We start from the raw sequence: 23,737 nt of genomic DNA, 5'->3' as shown, positions 1-23,737 counted from the left end.
GTGAAAGGAGAATCTGTAGCCTTGGGATACTATTTTGAGTACCCATTTGTCATTTGTGATGGTGTACCAGACATCTGCAAAAATGGCTAACCTTCCCCCCAAAGGAAACCCTGGGCCCGTAGAGGCAGACAGGGGAAGGCCGGTGTAATTGGGAATGCTTGCTTTGGGAAGTTTGCTTAGAACTCCCCAATTCTGAAGAGGAAACCTGCCAGTGCTTAGCCTTTTGAGGGGTGAAAGTCTGTCCCCTAGAAGACCTATAACCCCTAGGCCTAGTGTGACCCTGTTTCCTAAGGTCAGGGAAAAGTCCAATTCTTAGAAGGGTAATGCCTGCTAAAATGAGGAGGCTGAACCTGCAGAAAATCCTTAACAGTTTGCATAGATTTGGCCTTATCCTCCAACTTTTTCAACACCTCTTCTGCTTTGCTACCAAAAAGATTGTCCTTGTGCAAAGGTACATCCAGTAATTTAGATTTGACAAGTTCAGAAAGGGGCTGTTCCCCGAGCCAAGCATGTCTTCTAATAACAGACCCAGTGGCAAGAAGCCTCCAAAGTGTCGAAACCACAGTGTAGAGAATGTTTAGTGACAAGAGTGGCAGAATGCAATAAATCTTGCATGTCCTTACTCTCCATCAGGGAAGGAACACCAGCAATTTTAGCCTTAATAGCCTCCAAAGTATGCTGCTGATACTTAAGCATATGAAAAGGACAATTAACAGACCTAATACCCAGGGTGGAGGAAGTATAAACCTTTTTACCCCATCTATCGAAGGCCCTAGATTCCCTGTCAGAAGGAACAGGATTTTTAGCAACAGTGGCTTTAACACCATTAGGGTCCTGAGAAATAATCTCTGGATCAGCAGTAGGATTCTTGAAAAGGAATTGATGAGAATCAGGAACTCTATAATACTGGTTTCTGGGAGCAGGAGGAACAGAATTAGGAGTCAAAGAATTCTCCATGAAAACATCAACAACAACTTCCAAAACCGGAGGGATAGCCAAAGGCTTATGTTGTGGCAAATCCAAGAATTCCCTAATCCGTTTCTTAGACTTAGGGTAGTCCTGACTTTCCCATTTGAAATGCTCCCTCTTCTGGAGGGGAGGCAGAAGGGATGGAGTCTTCTGCATCAGAATCCTCAAAACCAGAAAAAAGTTGAGAGTTTCCCTCTTCATCAGTGGAAGTGCTGGAAACCTCAGAGTCTGAGGCAGACAGTACTTCTGGGGACAATTCCCTAGCTCTCTTAGAAGGAGGTGGCTGAGAGCCCCTGATAAGAGTCAAGAGATCACTAGGCATCTTAAATCATCTGAGATTGAGGCATTTGAGGGGAGACCGGTGCCTGCTTTGGAGTAGATTTTCAGCTGGAAGGCCTGCTAGAAAGCTGGAGGGACTCGGGAGGCCTAGCCACTGCAGTAGTCTGAACCAAGGTCATCGGACTAGATCTGGTCTCCGGGCAGAGAAAAGAGGCTACAGAAGCTGGCACCTGCTTAGCAGCTCCGGATCCAGAGGCGTCAACTGGCAGAGGGTCAGAAGACGAAGTGGAAGCCAGCAGAATGGAGGACTCAGAAAAGGTCTCTGCAGATGCCTGTTGCTGAACATCCACAGACTGCAGGTGCAAAGAAAGCGCCTCACTGACTACCGCTGGGCCGACAACCAACTTAACAGGGATGTCGTCGGTTAATTTGACCCTAAGCTTGTCGCGGTCCTTATCCTTGCGCTTCTTAGGTACATCTGAAGTCGGGAGACCAGAAGACGCCATACCGACGAACTTAGGCCAAACTCCAAAATGCTTGAATCCCCTCAAAACCGGTTTTAAATGAACATGTAGAAACAATGGCAAACATTTGACAATGCTGGACATTCAAATATTCACCATGCAGCCTGTTCACATGAGTGCCTGATGAAAGCATCAGCCCTAAATGGCACCAGAACTTGCACAACAACAAATGTTTCATCAAGAAATTGCATAGGTACAGGCTACTGCCACCTGAGGATCAGGTACTGCTGGTTAGACTGGTGGTGAGGAAACATACTAGCACACATGAATGGAGGAGGCTAGAGAAAATGTCATGTTGATCCTTATGTGACGCATGGTTGCTCATATAGCATCCATGTCAACCTCTATCTGCACACTTGCGAGGACTTGCAAGACACACACAAGGCTAACATGAAAGATAGTTGCAGAAGTAAAGTCTGCATATAATGAATGACTGGGATATGCAAAATGGGTACTCCGAGCATGTGCAGCATCTATAAATGTGGATTCCTGTATGACTCACACAGCCAGGCACAGCCAGATGTCCACATCATGTGGAAGTACCTCTCAGTCAAAGTCTCATATCAGTGTCACTCACTCTGAAGGGCTTTGCAGCACTGAGTAAGTTTTACCACCATGGCAACTAGTATCAAGCTCTCTTGGTAGAATCTGTTTATGAATGCTAGTACCCTCCCCAGAGCCATTAGTGGGTACCATGTGCAACATAATACAAACATATTCCAAAAAAGCCAACAACTCGTTGGAATACACACGGCAAAACAACACTTTAATACAAAATAGTAAAAATATAAAATGTGAGCGCTTTCAGAGAGTCTTCTCTGCTTCCTCAGACATAATATCCATCATATGTCTGAGAAAGCAGAGAGGACTCTGTGAAAGCACTCCACATGTTTTATATTTTTACTATTTTGTATTAAAGTGTTGTTTTGCCGTGTGTATTCCAACAAGTTGTTGGCTTTTTTGGAATATTATACTTTTATCGTTGGTTATTTTATCCAGATTCAGGGGATCTGTGATTGATAATGCAAACATAACTAGCACTTAGTTTCACAGAGTCTGAATAACTACACAGAAGGAAACCTAGCAATAGATGACATCTATAAAGAAAAACACTCACACTTATCTGAAAGTATTGTAAAAAAAAATCCTAACAGAAAAAAACACAGCTTACTCAAAAATTACCAGTCTGTTTGTGTCTTTCGGCTTTTCCCGGTTAGGGGTCGCCACAGCGGAACTCCGGTCCACTAATGATTGGTAGTTGATTTTTACATGCCGAGTTACCAGCCCTGATGCACAATCTTCAACGAAGGTACGCCCATTCACGCATGTCTCCACGCAGAAGACGCTCTAGCTGTGAATCGAACTGGACAGCGGCTTACTGTGAGGTGACAACGCTACTGCAGCACCACCACCATGGATACTCAAAAATTACCAGTATGAATCATTATTCCCTTGAGAACAGCAACTGATAACTGCTTCACCAGGCAAACATCACATAATTCCTTATCATCGCTGAATCTGCAAAAAAGGCTACTATGTTGCACTACACCCTGGTTCACAATCCAGCATAAAAACTCTCTTCCTGATGCTGTGTCTCTGTCCAATGACCAATGTATAAATGACAGCTGTGACCATATCATCTATAGATTTGGGTAGTTGGTGAATGAATGTGTGACACATTGAGAGTGAACTTTGAAGTACACAACATAGCTCACAGATAATACTGCATGCACAGTATTTTATCTTTATATTGTCACATAGCCAGTGTCATGCTTCCAGTTGCAGCCTAGGTGCTGACACTTTGCCTATGTTGCCATGTACTGTGCTTTTGTGTTGGCTGGATACAGTCGCACAAAATGCAATGAAGTAGCTGCATGGCTATCAGTTGTTTCATCTGTTATTGGTTGTAGCAGTGGCATACAAAGACCAATGCAGAATCATAATGTACACAGTAAAACAAGCAGTAAACATTTGGTGTGCACTAGTATGGTCATATTGAAGTGTCCTCCCTGACTCATCCAAGCAGCAGTGACAGGCTTTATAGCAGGATGAGCACCCTTGCAATGACTAACTGTGTATGGGCAGGGTAATATTTGTAGCATTCTTCTGAAGCTTCCAGAAGATTATGGACTAGGGTCATCAACCAGATTTTGAATGGGTAGCCTGTGTAACCTGAAAAACATAAAGGGAATGGAACCCATCAAAATGTGGTGCTACGTCATTAAACTTCTGTCAGCATGTATATAGAAATATAGCTATTAGGCCACAAACTGATTTACTGTACACTTATCAAATAGGTGTCCATGTCATAGCCTACCACATAGGAAGGGATGGTATGGTGGACTTGTGTGGTGTATGTGGGAATTGTGGGTTCCGCTAGGATGCTGGGTCAATACACTAGCGATACAGCAATGTGCCTCACACTCTAGCTGGCAATTAAAGAAATGGTAACTCTTCCCATTAAGGCACCTCTTCCTCTGCAGTCCACGTAGGACCCTGGTATCTACATGGGTACAATCTATCATATCAAATACTTCAGAAAAGCATGCCAGATCATAACTGGGAAATAGATTTGCTCATCTACATGTAGTATAATAACACTGAGGAACTGCTACAGTATCCTTAAAGGAGAAGACAGAGATATCCAATGTGTTCATAATCTGCTTGTGAAAGGTCCACTTGGCAGAATTATGATGGCTACACTTGGGTATGTATACAACGAAACAGAAGGTCTATGCATTCCCCCAGTTCTAGTCTATGGGACATTAAAATTCAAAGCTCTTATAATGTCCTAGTCCACCCTAAAGTGGTCAAGAACCTCCTGAGCCTGAAATCTGTAATGCACTACTTTCTGTCTGCAATGCCTCTGCCTTGGGTGCAGTGTGCTGCTTCTCAGACTGGGTTACAGTGCCATGACAACAAGCATGTCAACTGTGAAACAATGAGACTCTCAGCCAAATCATCTTCATGCACTGTAAAATGACTAGAAACTCTGGTGCCTGCTTGTGTGCATAAAGTGCATTTTCAAAGCAAAATGTGACCCTGAATCATAAAAGTTGGGAAAAGTGCCCCATTACCACATGACTGGAGCACCATTTACATGCATATTCTCATTTAAATATTATTAAACACTCCTCTACATAGGACTATGACTTTTCAAGGGTTGCAAATAGACACAGCATATTTCTATAAATCTCATTTCACGTGTCAATAACTTGTGCAATTGCCATGTGTAACTGACTATGAAAGCCACCCAAAGTCAATGTCATAAGTGCTTCTCTAGTAACTTCATATGAGTAAGCATGTTATAAAAAAGTCATTCCAGTATACCATTCACTTCCAGACCCTACTATTCATGAAAGCAAATGTACTGTTGAAAAATTGTTTATCTTTGGACTAACTTATGTCATGACATGTTACTGTGACAAACTTTAATAAACTGCAAGAAGGTGTAGTGCGTACCAGCACTAGTGTGCATGCACACACCTGAGTGGATTAAACATGTCAGGTTACCATCACTCAACAGAGTGAAACTTCTCTCAGGTCTGGTATGTCTTATCTCATGACTTTTCAGCCTAGGTTACACAAAACAGCCTCCTGTGACAATATTTTCAAACAAATACGTTACATTTCTGTATGAATGATGAATACATAACTGTTATTTGGTAACAGTAGTACTGCCAGGGTTGCCAGACGTCCCTATTTGGGCGGGACTGTCCCAAGATCAGCAGCCTGATCCCGAGTCCCGCCCTGCCGGTTTAAATCCCGGCCAGCCTCCGCTTTGTTTTTTTTTTTTTTTTGATTGGCCCGTATACCTGGCATACGGGCCAATCAAAAATCGCTAAACACGGAGCTACTTGTGTTGAATGCGGAACTGCGATGTTCCGCATTAAACACGAGAAGCTCCGTGTTTAGTGATTTTTGATTGGCCCGTATGTCAGTATACGGGCCAATCCAAAATCTCTAAACACGGAGCTACTTGTGTTGAATGCGGAACTGCAATGCATTAAACACGAGAAGCTCCGTGCTTAGTGCAGAGCTACTGCTCTTTAAAGACCTTTTTTTTTTTTTTTTTTTTTTTTTTGCCTTCACTTGCTGTGAGAGACCTTTTTTTTTTTTGTCCCTACCTGGCTGTTTGGAAATCTGGCAACCCTGAGTACTGTTCTTGGCAAATCATATCAACCATTATCTTTACATTACCTTTAATTTTACATTACTTCACTTTTTTCATAATCAGATTCCTGCTTTTGCTGCTAAAGGCATTACCTAAATGCTTCTTTAACAAATGCCTCTGGGATTTTTCTAATTGTATTTATTTACTTTTAAACTATGTGGCATACTTCCTTAGGCTAGGCCTGCAAATAGCATCAATATAGAAACTACAAAAGAAAATATGAATTAGAAATGCCTCTCGGTGATTTTCATGCATGAAAAACTAACCTTGACATGTTAAAAGGAAGCAAACTTAAGATCAGTTAAACCAGAGTTGATGAGAAAGAAACTTTCCTTTTTCAGAATCCTGACAGACTGCAAAAAGAATGAAACCTATGCACTAGCAAAATGGAAATATTTGTGTGCTTACAATAACCTTTAAGGTGAATGTTTTAAAGCTAAACTACAAGCTACCATTCAAATGGAATGCAGCTATACTCTTTTTACAATCAGTTTTCTAAGAACTGCATTTGGAAAACCTGGTGATGATTACATACAGCTGAATACAGGAAGACAGTAAAGAAAAACAACTTTCCATTTAAACATCAACTGGCAAGTGTGTGTCTGAGTCAAGGTTGCCAGATGTCCCTATTTGGGCGGGACTGTCCCGAGATATGCAGCCTGATCCCGAGTCCCGCCCTGCCGGTTTAAATCCCGACCAGCCTCCACTTTGTTTTATTTATTTTTTTGATTGGCCCGTATACCTGGCATAAGGGCCAATCAAAAATCGCTAAACATGGAGCTTCTTGTGTTCCACATTAAACAGAAGTAGCGCCGTGTTTAACGATTTTTAATTGGCCTGTTTGCCAGTATACGGGCTAATCAAAAATCGCTAAACACGGAGCTACTTCTGTTGAAAGCGGAACTGCAATGTTCCGCATTAAACATGAGAAGCTCCGTGTTTAGCGATTTTGAATTAAATCGTTAAACACGGAGCTACTTCTGTTTAATGTGGAACACAAGAAGCTCCGTGTTTAGCGATTTTTGATTGGCCCTTATGCCAGGTAATCGCTAAACACGGAGCTACTTGTGTTAAATGCGGAACTGCAATGCATTAAACATGAGAGGTTCCGTGTTTAGTGCAGAGCTACTGTTCTTTAATGTGGAACTCTGTTCCGCATTAAAGACCTTTTTTTTTTTTTTTTTTTTTTGGTCTTCACTTGCCGTGACCTTTTTTTTTTTTTGTCCCTACCTGGCTGGTTGGAAATCTGGCAACCCTGGTCTGAGTGCATGCATACATGCATGAGTATGTATATCTCTCACACTGTCTTAAAACACAGCACAATAAAAGCAAGACATCCACCAACTCTCCAGCAAGGATTCACAGAAATGTCATGCAGTACGCAACATATACTTTTGCAAGAATTGAACAAGCACAGATTGGTGTTAGCTAGCTGCAATTTACAGGAAATTTTGTGCTCCAGTGTAGTAAGCCCAAACATGTAACACAAAATATCCATGCAAATAACTGCAGAAAGCCATGCAGATGAAACAGAAAAGTAGAATTATGTCCTAATGACATTAAAATGGATGCAAGATGAACCAAGTCACATGTCACAGTCATATACTGAGGAAATGGTATCTACATGCTTGGCTATAAAAGGGCAAAGCAATCCGAACATTTCATCACTACCTGTAACAGCAATGCTCTGTGTCACAGCAGCCACCATAAAGCAGCATACTATAATCCTTAGTGCTGTTGCTTCCCATTGATATGTAATAGATGCCATCCGGCACCAAAGTAAATGGTACTGCCAGCAGCTAACTTATGAAAATTACACTGATCAGGAGGTTTATTGTTTTTGAGTTCACGGAGAGATTTTGCAGGTATTAGCTGTATGTATGAGATCAAAAGGAACTGGTGGGCTTCCCACACCTGTGGAGATCAAGGTATGTGAAGTACTTTTTATACTAGCATTTTTCATACTACCTACAGGGGCTTTTCAGAGATCACCATCTCTAAAATACCCAAAATGTTACCCAATGTAATGCTACTACATGTGATGGACTATATGGTTTCCTAGCTTGAAACAGGAGAGAGCTACTACCATGCATTACTTCTGTGATCACACCTGTACCTCATAGGTGACGAGTGCCATAACTTGAAAAAAAAAAATCTGTGGTATCCCTCAAAGTTTCAGAAAACCCAGTATGCAATCTATACTGGGTGAAAAACAAACCAAGCAGAAGTTTCACAGTGTGGAGGGTGTGAAGTTCACTCCTTGAAATATGTTATGCACCCAGTTCACTAATAAAAATCTAACTTTAAAATATGGACTTCAAAATAATAAATTAAAATAGTAGGTAGTCCACAGTTGAGTTAATAATGGAATATATTTGAATGTTGATTTAAGTATAGAATATGTTTGGATATTGGAATATATTTGGATGTTGAGTTAAGAATGGAATATGTTTGGATATTCCACTCAACTCAGCTGTGGACTACCTACTATTTTATTGTATTATTTTGTAGTATGCATTTTAAAGTTCGATTTTTATTAGTGAACTAGGTGTATATCATATTTCAAGGAATGAACTTCACACCCTCCACACTGCGAAGTTTCTGTTTGGTTTTGAGTGCCATAACTTGCAGACATACAGCAATAAAGACCCTTTGCACAGGCAAAGCGATGACATCAAATCCATGCGCATGTGCCACAATAAGCACACAGGTATCTTACGTCATCAATATCAAAGATGATGCACACCGTATAAATATTAGGCTATGTTACTCAGTGCATTGTTGAGTCATACTGTGCATCAGAGTTCCATATACTTAATCAGAGAAAAGGACAAGTTCACAATCATCATCATGTGCACAGCAGGCTAAGACATACAGTGACACGTCTACCATCACACATTAGGTAGGGGGAAGTACATTACAGGAGTTGGAGGTAGGGGGCTCAAGGTGATGGGTATTGTGTGTAATATGTAATTTCCTCCTGCAATTGGACCTGGCGGTGCCTCCTATGCATGTGACGTGATACAGAGGCAAGAGTCCTGAAAAGATGAACATTCTGTGTCCAGGGTAGGTCAGGAGGTGCCCTAGGCAAAAGGGTTCCACAGCACCCCCAACACCAGCTGGTGCCCCATCTTGGTCTATTTACACCATCCAGTTTACTGGAAAATTGCCCCTGCTAGAGCAGCTGCCTGGTTGGCCTATGCTAAGACCAGCTACGTCTGTATCTTACACAATTTCAGCCTTACGTTCATAGGTTAATACTAGATTAACTGCCTTGAAGGGTTATTTTTAGCCTAGCCAATAAGAGTGAGAATCAAAACCCTGTACATTGTGTTTATGAGGTGAAGATTTTAATGACTATGCCAAACTTACCCACATCCTGCATTTTATTTGGGATCTCACTATGTCACTACGATCTGCAGCCTCTATGCTGAACTGTTGCACTATGACTTGTGGTCTCCCTGACAGGAATGGTATGCAACTGCCGGCTGTGATCTGGATAGTTTATTCTTCGAACTCAGAGTCTGCATTTAAATAATCGTACATCCGAGATGCTTGGTGGAGTAATGGCTCCTACAAAATGACTCTAATGATGAAAGTGTAAAATCATCTGCTGCAGTCTGAAGAGTAGTAAGGAGAACTTCTCTAGCAAAAAGTTAAAGGTTTTGGAAGGTTGAAAGAGGAGAGAACAGATGTTCCCTGATTAAGGACAGCCTTCAAAAATGACTTCAGCAATTTGCATAAAGAAAATGCTAGAATAGAATTTACAGGTAAAGCTCATAAATTAGCCTTGGTAGAGAAGTACACAGTCCTGAAAGAGCAACACAAGTTATTCCAAAAATCATGAAACCAAACTGACTGGTTTGAATGGCTGAGGAGACAAAAACACTTCATCTCAGAACAGAATTTCATCTTTTATTAACTTTTTGTTCATATAATGAAGATAATTTGTATCCACTAGCTATATATATGCATCTACAGTGATTTCAGCCAGGATGCAATAACTTGTCAAATTAGCTGGCCTTAAGAGATATACATTGATGTTAGAAACAGGAAAGCCATATGAAACAGACTAGTTAAGTGTCTTCCCCATGGATCTCACCCTCGGGCAAACAATATAATGGGATTATAGTCCTTCTGAACTTCTTAGAATGAGTTTTCAACTAATCCACAAATGCAGAACGTCAATGAGTGAAGTTACTGACTGCTTGCAGTCAGTGTAATCTGAAGGTCACAGAAATTTAAATGTGAAAAAATATTTCAAGCTGAAGAAGTAAAACATCTTTTTCTCCTCACTTGTTCCATTACAAGCATTTTCTAACATTCAGATTGCTTAATCACAGCACTGAATGTTTTGAATTATGAAAGTCGCTTTCAAACAATAGCATTGTGTGTGGTCCGAATTTCAAATACTGCAAACAGACAAGACAGCCCCATGCAAGCTGCTAGCATCAATCATAACACAGGCTGACGGAGTGCTGTAGGCATTATGAGTTAATCCGGAGAAATGAAGGACATGTATGTATTAGACAATGGTTTGAAGCATAAAGAAATGTGTCTGCCTTCCATGCTTTGCTGCAGTTATGTCAAAACAAGCTCAGAGGGTATATACTCTTGCCAGTTGCAAAGTCGTCTATACTTGGGAGATGCTACAAATAGAAAATGCACAGAAAATGCTGGTCAGTTTCCATTCATGAATGTTTCGGGTACATAGCTATAATGTCTACTAGATAAGTTGTCTTGTCACTCTGTGTGTGTGATCACTATACGCTGTCAGAATTACCTGAATCACGGATAGCGCAAGAAAACTTGAAAAAAAAACGTTAAAATAAAGTGTTAAAAAAATTAAAGAGCAAAACTCTCACTGAAATACAAGTCCCAAACCACTCTCGACATTCATTCTGAGGTTAGGCTGTCATTCTTTAATTAAAACTTCCTTAAACATGCAACCAAATGAAGTAATGCACCTTAAATACCATTACAAAGTCACGTGATGCACAAGTCAATAAAAAATACTCATATGACTATAATAAAAAGCATTGCTTATGTAAATATAAGTATTAAACTCAATCATGAAAAAAATATATAAAAAGGAACAAGACAATTTGAAAACCACACTACATAATCATTATAAACTTGTCTGAGTAAACATTCAATGTTTATCAACTCATTTAAGCTAAGAGTTTTGTCTGCTGCTAATGAAAGTTGCCATCTAACCTCTTTTACCTCTAAACAGATATAAATATCACCTCCTAAAATTAATTTGAAACATGATCAATAACAAAAAATACAAAGTTCTTAAATCTTGCACGGCTTTATGCTTGCTTATCAAGTGTAAATGAAAGATCACCATTTTTAACAGCCAGATTGTGTTGGTAAATGCTACACAAGAACTTCCTTGTGGTTTTACCCACATAGAAGCTCTCATGGGAAAAACAGCTACATAAATAGCGTTATGTTAGAACATAAAGGCAGGAAGAATAATGCAAATCAATAGAGCACAGCACATCGGTAACTAGGGAACAGCAGAGGTCACAATATGCAGGAGATACAATGACAAGTGCCCAGATAAAACTGCTGGGGCTTAGGCAGTTGGGTAGACGCACTTGCATTCATGCAGTGCTGTAAGGTAGGATATGGGCATATAGTAGAAGTTACAGAAAGGCTAGTTCAAAATTTCAGAAGCTTGCTAATTCCATTCATCTAAAGAGATCTTTAAAAATGCTATATGAGAGTCTTTCTAGTGTGACAGAAACCTAAGCACATGACTGTAGTGTGCATCTTTGGGAAGTTCCTGGCTTTGAGGTTATTTTCTAATGGGGTGGTTTTAATCACAATTAAGGAGTTTAAGCTTAAGTGAGATTAACTGGTGGACAACTCAACCAAAGTTTGGAAACCAGCAATTTTGCTAAGCAATATGCAGTGGTGCTCTCTCTGCTCTACACAAAAGAACTGATAAATATTTTTACCTACAACTGGCAGGTTTTGTAGGCAGAATTTTATGCCCACCACTGGTTAGGCATATTATAGTCTGGGGATCACAGAGCATAAGTTTAGCCTCCATTCTTCTATGGCTTCATCTGGTTACCTAGTTCATATCGCAGCTTTAATTAAGAACTTTAGAAGCAACATTCTCAACAAAGCAATTAAAGTATAGATTGTTTTTCCAGTCTCTGTCCAGGGTAGCTGTGTTGAGAATCCTGTGTAGCGGGGCCATTTTAAAATGTCAAGGATATTAAAGGAACCAGCATATTTTAAATGTTGAGGTGTCTCAAACGTCATTATAACTTACTGCTCTGGCTTAATAGTGAGCTTATTCTCAACAGCCCATTGTTTCAGAGATGAGAAGTCTTTTTGCAGTTCAGTCTGAGTGTAAGGTTGCTGCATATGACCAAACCTTAAAAAGGACCAAGTCACCACTGTACAAGGCTAATTTGTAAAGTACAGAGGTTAACAGGGAGGGTTCCTATTGATTTGTCGACAGCTTAGGTTGTCGAATGCTTAATCATCGACACCTAAACGTCAAAAGCACACAATAGCGAACAGCCACATCATCGAATTCTTTCCTCGGGAAAGAATTTGCGTGGCCGTTATCAGGGATTTGCCCTTTCCCCAATGTAGAGCAATCTCGGAGTTGGTATATTTAGTTAGGAGGGGGGGGGGGCAAAGCCCCCCACTATGGTTGGGAGTGTTTATTTATTTTGTTTACAGACGGCCACCCGAATTCTTTCCCAAGGAAGGAATTTGATGATGTGGCCATTCGCTATTATCTTTTGACTCTTAGGTGTCGATGTTTTAGGATTCGACAACCTAAGCTGTGAATGTTATGATATAGACACAACAGGGATACCACCAAGAAAAAAATGGTAACAGAATGGGTTTCAGAGCAGAACTCTGTGGGATCCAAGCTTTAATGAAAACCTGGCCTGATTTAGTAAGGCCAGGGAGGACACTTGTGCTGTCAGACAGATCCTCAGCCAGTTAAATATATGTATTTATTTGCCTTTGTTTACTAGAAAACTTTTACTGGTCAAAGCCCATTTTCAATGGAGGCCTGGGGAGAAAACCTCCAACCGAAAATTCAAGTACACATTAACAATAATATTGAATATAATTGAAAGTAAAAGAAAATACATAAAAGTATTACAGGACAGCATTTAAAAAAGAATCCAGGGTACACTTTAAAGGAGATATATACACATGATATAAAAAGCATCCACCTGGTTGCTCGCATTTGAGGTAACGAAACAGGTTAATTAAACTTTCTAGTCGACAGATTTAGTAAGTGTGATAGGGTGGTGGTAAGGGTGAGAGTAAGCACAAAATTATTATTTTGTGAAATCACTCTCCTTCAAGTATTTAAATTTATTGGCCATCCCACTGTATTCCATAGAAACAGAATACAAAAGTGCCACCTCCTTTCAGTATAGCTTGCTCTTTTAAATTTAGTGTCTCTCCACTTAGACAACTAAAACTTAAATTAGCCCCTTTCATATCTAACTGCTTAGTGCACACTGCAGTGTTTAGTGTATTAATCCATTTTTTCAACTTACCTTTAAACATCTATTGCAAGACCATCACTTATTGCAGAGCCCACATTCTGCTTCTCAGCAGTCATCTTGGGATTAATGCTTCTGTTTTCTCCTTGTGAGAGAAGGCGCACAGAGGCATTACTTCCTGGACACTGCTGACCACCAGAAAGCCTAATTAACTGCTTTATAGTGTACAGCTAGGAATGTGTGCTTACATTCTGTTCCTGGTGAGGGGAAGGAGCAGAGTGCATTGATTCCTGACTGTTTCTGGTTGGACAGCGAGTGTCTGTGCTTAACATTCCTGATTGGTCTGGTTGCTATTCAAGGCATCAACAATGAAAAGGCTACAACAAGCCTACAGACTGCTGCATCATCTGGGATGAGATTGTGGATCACAAACAGGCTGTGACCTGCTTCTTATCTTGGGATTAGTGCTAACGTTTGCTCCTGGTAAGAGAAGAAGCAAAGAAGCATTGTATCCAAGCAGAGTGAAGCTGTGGAGAAACCAGTACTTGTAGTAACCAAACATTCATGCAACTCCCCTTTTTTCATCATTCTTGACAAGCTAATTCTTTGTTTTCAGTAAGTACTGCTTGATTTGTTTCTAACTTCAGAATATCTGCCTAAATACTTGATCCTTAAATTTTTATGGTCAACGTATTAGTTCTCCCTGAAGTGTTTGGCAGTGCTGTGTACAGACTCAGACACCTTGTGTGACATTTTTCCTGTAAAGGCACAAATGAAATTTCTCCAGTACCTAGTTGCACACAGGATAACTAGCCTGCAGTGACAAGCACTGTCCCCATAGTTGCAAACCAGATATTCCTGACACTGATTGATATTCTCACTCCAACTGTCTAAACAATAAAAAGGGTCTGTTGCCATGAATATGAACTTTCCCACTGTCTCCGTTACCTGCGTGGTGGATATGGGCATCATGAGACAAAGCAGAAATTGACATGTTTACTGTCAACCAATTAATTCTCAAGCAAACTGATTTGGCATGTGAAGCTGTATTTACACAATGTCACTGCAGTCAAAACTCCTATGTAAAAGTACTTCTAATGTCATTAAGGTTGTCAGTAGTGCACATGCTGCACCCATCACACACAGTTCAAAGCAGACATATGCTGAGGCACTTAAATGTAACCTTCCTAAACCACAAAGACCTCTCAGAGGATACCCTCAGCAGCCACAAATGCACTCTTTCAAAATAACACCCACATCAACAAATAAAGCTACATCTCATGCAGCCTCTACCTCTAAGACCATAAGGCAAGCCACCACACAATCCAACATTCTGGTCATTAGAGACTCCATCATGAGACACACTGATGTCCCTCTCACCAGGCTAAGTAAGGAGAAAGTCACAGTCAGTTGCTTATCATGGGCTAGGATCCATCACATTACCCATGCACTCAGGTCATTAGACTGCAAGTACCAATATGACTTATAGTCCATGTGTGAGTAAATGTCCTGGGACGTACCTCCCTAGACTATATGAAGAGAGACGTCAGGGAGCTCTTGGAATGTGCGTCTCAGGCTGATATGAGCCTAGCATTGAGCAGCATTTTACCTTCTCCAAGGATGATGCCACAATACAAACAAAAGATGATTGACTTTAATAACTGGTTTAGTTTCTGTTGTCATTCTAAGGGGGTGTAGTATTTGTCAGCATGGAAGGAGATGGTCAACAGACCACACTGCTTTGCTAGGGTGGGTCTGCACCTCTCTCCTCTAGGCTTTCGAATATTATCCAAAACACTGTCTTCCCCCATAGTGCCTATTTTAGGCAATGCCAAACAAAATACTTCCAACATAGCAAATCAAAACCAAGAAAATCTAAAGGTATTACTGCTCGACGCTAGGAGTCTAAAAAAGAACTGCACTTTTCACCCTAGATCTCTATGGTCAATGAGACACAGTTTAAAGCTGCGGAGAACCTTCCACACATTTAGATCAGCTACTTCACAGGCAGGGACTAAAGGTGGAGGTTTCCCTTTTTACATCAAAAATAAATATACTTCAAGGCTGGACAAACAGGACAATGCTTTTGAGCTGCTCAATGTTCAAATCACCATAGGCAAATTCCAACACCACTTCCTTGCAAGTTTGTAGGCCTCCCTCTATGACCCAGGAAACCCATACCATGTATTTAAATGTGTTAGAAACACTAACCATCCAACCCAATACCATATTCATGGGTGACTTTAATTACCCCACTATTAACTGGGACTCCTATAAGACACCAAAAGTACAGGTAGAGAGATTCCTAGATTTTATAAGCACAAACTCCCTGGACCAGAAAGTCAATATACCAACCAGGGGTGCAACCGTACTGGATGTGGTCCTCACTAATATAGGAGACTGCTGCACACTCCCTAGTATAATGTCTTCCCTAGTAAGGTCAGACCACAAAATGGTCTCCTTTGAAGTAAAAATAAAACCTGGACTCCCAGCTAAACCTGGCATATTCAGGAACTACTCTAAGGCTAACCTCCTGCTATTAAGTGATAACCTGGCAAAATGTCAAGCCCTCATAAACCCTGAGAACACTGCTGCCTATGCTAAAAAAACAAGCCACCCTGGTGGAATCACAAAATCAATAGGCTGTATAAAAGGAGGAAGAAAATCATGGCAAAAATTAGGAGGTGCAGCATCCAGCAGGATTAAAGCACTCTCAGACTAAACAAACAACTCAAGTGGACAAATAAAGTCTACGAAAGCCAAATTTCAGATAAGTTTGGATTCCCAGGCCAAGGACAACCACAAAGCATTATTTCGCTACGTCCACAAACTCAAAGGCAATACATTGCAAAAGTAGCCACCTATAAATGAGCAAGTAGATACAGCAATCCTCCTGATAAATTCAGCTCCAACTTTACCCCTCTCTCCCCCTCAACTTTCCTTCAGGAAATACCATCAAATACAATTCCCCCTTACTGTCACTAGGGAACAGGTCCTTAATGCTCTCTCTAAGGCGAATAACACTGCATCAATGGGCCCAGACAGTATCCCAGCATACCTTCTAAACACCATGGAACATGACCTGTCAGGGCCTCTGGAATTACTATTTAACTGTAGCCTCCAAACAAGGCTTCCTGCCTCATGGATGAAGAACAGCAACAGTCATCCCTCTGCACAAAGGTGGTCAATCTACAGACCCTGGAAACTATAGACCCATAAGCCTCACTAGTCTTGTATGTAAAGCCATGCAAAGAAGTATCATGGAAATGATCAAGAGAGATAGTAAACCTCCAGACACTGGACCCAACCCAGTCTGGTTATATCAAGGGCAGATCATGCATACTCAACCTGGTGGACTTCTTTGAGAAGGTAACCAAAGCAATGGATGATGGAAAAATGGTTCATACTGCCTTCCTTGACACGGCCAAGGCATATGACAATACCCGTCTCAGGCATTGTTAACAAACAAAAGGTTAGCTACAAACTTGTATGTCATCCAGTGGATAACCAGCTGGCTCACAGACAGGACCCAGGAAGTTAGAATTGGGGAGTCCACCTCTACAAATCTACAGTAAAAGTTGAGTCCCTCAGGGATCAGTCCTTGGACCACTACTTTTTGGCATTTACTTCTCTGAAGTCAAGGCCAATATTAATGGTCTCTGGCTCACTAAACTTGCAGATGATTGCAAATTAGGAGTTGTCACTGAATCCCATACTGATACAAATGTTCTCCAGGACAGGCTGACACAGACAAACAACTGGTGTCAGAGTCATGGGCTAAAACTATATGCCAAGAAATGCATAATAGTATCATCTGGGAAGTCAACTACCCCTGGTAATTATCATATTGACAACACAACCCTTAGAGTTGATGCAGTAGTCAGGGACTTAGGGAAACACATAGATAGTAATCTACCCTTTGACCATCAAGTGTCTACAGTATTGAGGAAATCATTCTATGTTGTGCAACTTATAAACAAAGGTACTGCATCCAAGTCTAAGGAAGTCATTGTTCCACTGTATTCGGCATTCATCAAACCTGTCATTGAGTAAAATGCCACCTTTGGTATGTACTTAACCAGGCATATCCAACAACTGGAACATCCACAGAGGTTCCTCACTAAAAGAATACAGGGCGTAAGTAAAATGTCCTATGTAGACTGCCTCAAAGCCTTATCCCTGTATTCTGCCTCCTACTGTCTTTGGAGGGGAGATTTATTCCTGGCATACAGGGCATTATCAGACCCCACTCTGATGAACTTCCTGCATATCCACAAAACAAACAGCACCAGAATTACCCATTCTAAAGACTTAAACCTTGCCTGTGATATAAATAGCACCTGATGGAGAGACCGGTATTTATCCCAGAGACTACCCAGTCTATGGAATAGGCTTCCCATCTATGTGAAGCAGAGTTCCTCCCTAGCCCAATTCAAGTGCAACCTAGACAACTGGATGAGGAACAGGAAATTCATCCCTGCTTTGGGACCTATGTCTATAATCGACGCAGGCAGCCAGTAAATGGTTCATTTCCCAGGCCCCTGCTTGTAAATGTTTCATCTCCCAATCCGCTACTTACACTATCAAGGGTATCAAAACTTGTCAGAGATTTGGGGTGCATGGCTAGGCTTAAAAAGTCCCTTGTGGTCATTAGCCTAGTAAACACCTATGAACCTATAAAGATAAAGGAAATGCAGCTGGATTTGGAATGGCTGAGGTAAAACAGGAAAGAAATAGAATAGGGATCAGATATGAGATAGTGGACATAATAGAACTAGGGATATTTGTAAATGAATATTTATGGAGCTTGTTGTATTTTTTTCTGCATGAATTTAGGTGAAGTAGAGAGAAAATGAGGAGAACAGTTTTATATATGAGCTGAGAGATAACCCTGGTGGAGAAGCACAGTGACCAATCCAACTGATGAAAAGCTGATGTTTTAGTTATGACTTGAATTGGACAGGCTTAAGAGTTTTCCGTAGATACAATAAAAAGGAGTTCCAGACTTTGACTGCTTGAGAGGAGTAGAAGGAATCCCCATTTGAGTTACTGGTTGATGCTAGACAGGAGTTCATTAGAAGATCAAAAGTCTCAGAAAGGGGAGTACCATGATATGAGAAAAGACCATGACAGACAATTTTTGGGAAAAATTTAACATTTTATGAACTTGTTTTAGTCAATAGAGATGAAGGAGATTAGGAAGTCTGAGTAATTTTAACCGTATGAGAGCTTTACAGTGATGGGTCTGTACAGGTGATTTAGATGAGAGGTTGCCTATTTTATTATACATTTGTTCATAGGTAGGTACTAGGCTATCTGCCCGAGGGCATTTATAAGCCTAGCCAGAGTGTGTCGGCTTTCGCCGCCCCATTGATTAATTAACTGATCCTCTGTCAAGCAGAGCCAATGAAGTGATCCCAGGGGTGTATTTTCTGTTGCCCATCCACTCATCAAGGCTTCTCTTGAAGAGTGTTAGTGAGGGGCTCTGCCTGATGTAATTTGGAATTTTGTTCCAAAGCATGGGGAGTCTCTGTGACAGGAATCTATCACTCCAGCATGTTCTATTTATTGTTGTGGTGAGGTTTAGCTCACTAGAGTGCATGGATCACAGTGACTTGGATTTCTTTAGGTGGAGCATGTCCATCAATTGAGTCGGACATGGCTTTGTAAGTCAGGCAGAGATCACCTCTGAGTAAGCAATATGCTACTGAGTACAGCTGGAGGTTTTTCAGTCAGGCTGCATAGGACATATGTTTGAGGCCAGTAATCCTCTTGGTGAGGTACTTTTGTGGTCTTTCCAGCTGTTGGAAGTGTCTTGTAAGGTATATCCCAAATGGGGCATTGTACTCTATATGATGGGTCTAATGAGTGACGAGTAGAGGGGCACTATAAACTCTATTTCTAGATGCGAAGCCTTTAGTAATTAGATGGGCCACACAGAAGGATTTCCTAACTACTTTGGCAATATGATTGTCAAAGGAGAAATTACTATCTACCTGGGTCCCCAGATCTCTTATTACCTCTGCTGTATTAAGGGGGCTGCCACCTATGTGGTAATTCATGGGTGTTTTGTTTTTCCCAAATGGGATGACTATGCACTTTTTGGCGTTTAGCTTGAGGCCATGACTTTGACACCAGGTGTCCATCTCAGTAAGGCCCTTTTGGAGGATGTCCATGTCAGCCGGAGAGTCAATTATGGCTCCCAGTTGGCAGTCATCGGCAAACTTGGTTAGCCATAGTCCTCCTGTGTTTGCCTGTACTTCTAAGAAGTATATGCCAAACAGTAGAGGTCGCAGGACTGAGCCTTGCGGGACACCACTTGTGACTGGTTTAGAATCAGACCTGGAGCCTGCTATTCTTACTGTGTCAGTTCTGTCTGTAAGCCAGTTGGCAACCCATCTCGTGATGTAGGGGGTTTTTGTTCAGGCTGGTGAGTTTTTCTGTAATACCTGAGTGGGGAACAGTGTCAAAAGCCTTGGTGAGGTTAAGGTAGGCTGTGTGAACCACCTTTTCCTCATCTATGACCTTGGTGACTGTCTGGAAGAAGTCAACCAGGTTTAGTAGGCATGATCTGCCCTTAACAAAGCCGAACTGGGTCGGGTCAAGTGTTTGGAGGTTCCCAATGTCTTTGTTAATGAGTTCCATGATGATGCGCTCCATAGCCTTGCAGACCAGGCTAGTCAGGCTTATGGGGCGATAGTTACCAGGGTCAGTTGTGGCCCCTCCTTTGTGGAGAGGAATAACCATTGCTGTGCACCATTCTATGGGCACGTAGCCTGTGGAGAGGCTGAGGTTGAACAGCGTGCTTAGGTGGGAGGTTAGTTCGTTCTGTAGTTCTGCAAGACGCAGCCTGGGACACCATCTGGTCCTTTTGACACTGTTTTTTGACTTTTGAAAGGGCTGTTTTCACCTGTGCGTCTGTGATTTTTGGGACACTACACTTTTCTGGTATTGTTGTGGGCCCTTTTGGAGGTGGGGGGGGTGAAGTTTGCACTGAATTTATCTGCCAGGATGTTGGCAATATCAGTAGGTTCATTATATTTTGCGCTATTTTGCGCTAGTTAAGTGCATATCTGCGAGTTGCCACTTAGATTCTTAACATAGCTAAAGAAGGCTTTGTGGTTATCTTTTGAATCCTTGGCTATTTTTCTTTCGAAGTTCGCCTTGGATGATTTCATGAGGGACCTTAGTTTCTTACTGATACTGATCAGGGATGTCTTTCCTTCTTGGGATTTGCTTTTTTTCTGAACTAGTTTCTTCCTTCTATTGTATAGTCTGTTTATTGCAGGGGTCCACCAAACTGGTTTCCTTCTCTTAGAGGAATGAGTCTTGGTTTTGCTAGGGATGACACAATCCATGCATCCTTGTAGGTGCTCATACAGTGCATTTGTAAAGGTTTCTGCATCTTGGGCAGCGTTATCCTTTAGCGTGGGGGCTGTGAAACTTACCACCTCTGTCTTAAGTAAGGTGAAGTTTGCTTTAGAAAAGCTTTTTACTGTAGTTTCCTTAGTTGGGGGTGGTGGTGGTGGGGTGTGGACATCCATAGTGATTAGTTTATGGTCTGATCTAACCAGTGATGGGTTGACCTCCGGTGTGGAACACCTGTCGCCCATGTTGGTGATGACCAGGTCCAATATGTTTTCACCTCTGGTAGGGGAGTTTACCAGCTGATCCAGGGCATTTGAGTTGATGAATTTCAGGAAGTGCTGGGCCTGGGAATATGTACTCGAGTAGTTTTCCCAGTGAATGGTAGGGTAATTGAAATCGCCCAATATCAGGGTGTTCAGTAGGACCTTCATGTTTTCCAGTGTCTCCCGAAAGGTGAAGTGGTGATCTTGGTTCATGGAGGGTGATCTGTAGCAGGCCACAATTTGCATTGCAGATTTGCCCAATGTTAGTTGCACATGGATGATCTCAGAGGTATCATGCTACGCCACTAACCTGGAGGTGTAGGTATCCTTGATGAATATGGATACACCCCCTCCTTTTGTGTTTCGGTCCGTGTTCTGTGGCCGAAACGTGTGGTACGAGTTGTAGCCCAGTAGTGCTGGGGTATTCTCTGGAGCCTTGAACCAGGTTTCAGTTACTGCACAAATGTCGACGTTCTCCATACTGAGGAGTGCTTCGAGCGTGTGCATTTTCAGATTTAAACTCCTGGCACTGAGTAGCATAGCCCTCAGTTTTTTGTTAATTGTGCTGTTTACGGAGGTGGGTTTGACTTTTGAGCCTTGCCTAAAAAAGGCACTATGGGGGCAGCAAGAGCCTTGGCCACTAATCGAAAGTCTAGGGGTGACAGGTGCAAGCCGTGTCTTGTGAAGCAACGCGGCTTGTCGAGCATGTCATCCCAGGCTGACAGACACTGGATCCCCTTTGAATGACACCAGAAGCTTAGCCAATTGTTGACATTTATCATTTTTTCTTTATACTGAGATATCATTCTTGGTGAGGGCAGGATGCTATTCAGGGTCAGGGTCATACCAACCTGGGCTGCATGATCAGAGAGCTCTTCCAGGTCTCTTTTCATGTAGTCCATGGAGGTACGTCTCAGGTCATTCACACCAACAAGAACAATGACAGTGTCACATTTGTACTTGTTCTGGAGTTACCTGAGTGCTTGTGTTATGTGGTGGATTCTGGCTCCCGACAGGCAGCTAACAGTAGCCTTCTGCTTGTCCAGCCTAGTGAGTGAGATGTCAGTGTGCCTGATTTTGTGTTTTATGTGTTGTCTGGTTTGTGACAGGAAGTGCAAGTTGTTTGGGTGTCTGCTTTGGAGGTCTCTGATGCTTTTGGAGGTTTTATTTACCCCTTTTTTTTTTTTTTTTAAATGCTTTTTTTGGGGTTTTATGTGGTGGGAATTTTCTTTTGGCTTTTTTCCGGGGGAAACCCCCGGGGGCCCCAAAAAAGGGGGGGTTTAAACAGGGAAACCTTCCCTGCTTGGGGGCCCAAGGCCCCTATTTTCATACTATATCTCTATAATATACTTTAAATTTTTTTTTTTTTTATCAGCATGTCTCAACACAATTTATTTCACATGTACATTTTTTAATAATATAACCATATTAATTCTATTGATATTTATAAACAGATAACTGTCAACCACCACCCACTTTTTCATGATCTTTTATATGGTTGTTTTTCATATGGTTGCTTTCTTTTATATATAAATATTTTATTCTATATTTTATATCTATTTATTATTATCAAGAATGAACGAATAATTATGTTACATTCTGGTTTTTAGTTAATGCATTTTTGCACACAACATTCAATGGTTAATATTTACCTAGTTAGCATTCTGCTCAAGTTGCGTATATGCTTTCAAAAACAAAATACAACAAAATCCTGTTTGATTTTGGTTGGTATAGAATAAACATAAGGGTTACTGGCAATGTTTGAATGCACTTTACCTGATTTAATTGATTAATTACTTAATTATACTATTATACATATTAACTTTGGCGCCTTTTCACAGTGACTTGTTATATATATGGAAGTTTTAAATGTTAGTACATTGTCTGATGAAGCGTAGTAGTTGCTACGCGAAAGCGCTCACATTCTAATAAACTTTCTTTTTGTTTGAAATTACTTCTGGACTATCGTGACATTTATGCTGAAAATTGGTGCTGGATGACTTTATGCTGGTGAAGCTGGACTTTTTATAGAATATTTTAAGTGATTCGTGGTGAGAGAACCTGGTTCCTATCACTTCACTCCCACTGATAAGTTAGAAGGCTTTCTTCCAAAACAGAAAGGCTTGGGGGGCTCAGAAGCTTACCAACAGTCCTGGATACAGCAACTTTGTATCTGGACTAGGCTAGTTACAGGAAAGGTGGGAAACAAGTGCAAGTGTGGCTTTTAAACCAGAACGTTGAAAGAGATGGAAAAAAAAAACTGCCCAAATGGCCAATAGCTACTATTTCTGGGCCAGGAACCACTCCCCTTGATGTAGATAGGCAACCTAATGCTTACCACTCCCACTGATAAGCTAGAAGGCTTCCCTCCAACACAGAAAGGCTTGGGGGTCTCAGAAGCATACAGAGAAGTCCTGGATACAGCAAATCTGTACCTGGACTAGACTAGTTACAGGAAAGGCGGGGAACAAGTACAAACGTAGGCTTTTAAGCCAGCAAGTTGAAAGAGATGGAAAACTGCCCAAACGGACAAATAAACTACAATTTCTGAGCCAATGCTCCATTCCAGTGCTGATAGTTGGAAAAACTGAAAGTTGGTGAAAGTGGAGACAGCACAGAAGAGGGTGGAGAGAAGTAAAGAGCAGATGTATTATTTTTTTG

This window comes from Protopterus annectens, chromosome 1.part1, assembly GCF_019279795.1.
Source record: "Protopterus annectens isolate FY-2018-M chromosome 1.part1, PAN1.0, whole genome shotgun sequence".
NCBI classification, from domain to species: Eukaryota; Metazoa; Chordata; order Ceratodontiformes; family Protopteridae; genus Protopterus; species Protopterus annectens.
Note: the sequence above shows the minus strand (reverse complement) of the source record.